The sequence below is a fragment of the Octopus bimaculoides genome, chromosome 10 (assembly GCF_001194135.2).
Source record: "Octopus bimaculoides isolate UCB-OBI-ISO-001 chromosome 10, ASM119413v2, whole genome shotgun sequence".
Classification (NCBI taxonomy): domain Eukaryota; kingdom Metazoa; phylum Mollusca; class Cephalopoda; order Octopoda; family Octopodidae; genus Octopus; species Octopus bimaculoides.
The window spans coordinates 41,607,210-41,607,684 of record NC_068990.1 but is presented as its reverse complement, the minus strand read 5'-3'; positions in this window follow the sequence as shown (position 1 = coordinate 41,607,684).

Below are 475 nucleotides of genomic sequence, written 5' to 3'. Positions count from 1 at the left end.
TAGGCACAAAGCCCGCAATTTTGAGAGAGGGGGCCAGACGATTAGATCGACCCAGTACACAACTGGTACTTATTTTATCGGCCACGAAAGGATGAAATCTTAAGTCAACCACGGCAGGTCTTGAAATCAGAATATAAAGAGCCACAATAAAGCTGTGTCTATATGTGTGTGTGTGTGTGTGTGAGAGAGAGAGAGAGAGAGAGAGAGAGAGGTGTGTGTGTGTGTGTGTGTGTTTGTGCGTGTGTCTTCCTGTGTGAGTGTGTGCGCGTGTGTCTGTGTGTGCGTGTGTGCGCACGTTTTACATATAAACGCACGTATACACGCACACATATATATACATATCTAAATTCATAGCAATACAAATGTGTGCATACATATGTACTCACACACGCACACACACACACACACACACACACACACACACACGCGCGCGCATATATATATATATATATATATATATATATATATATATATA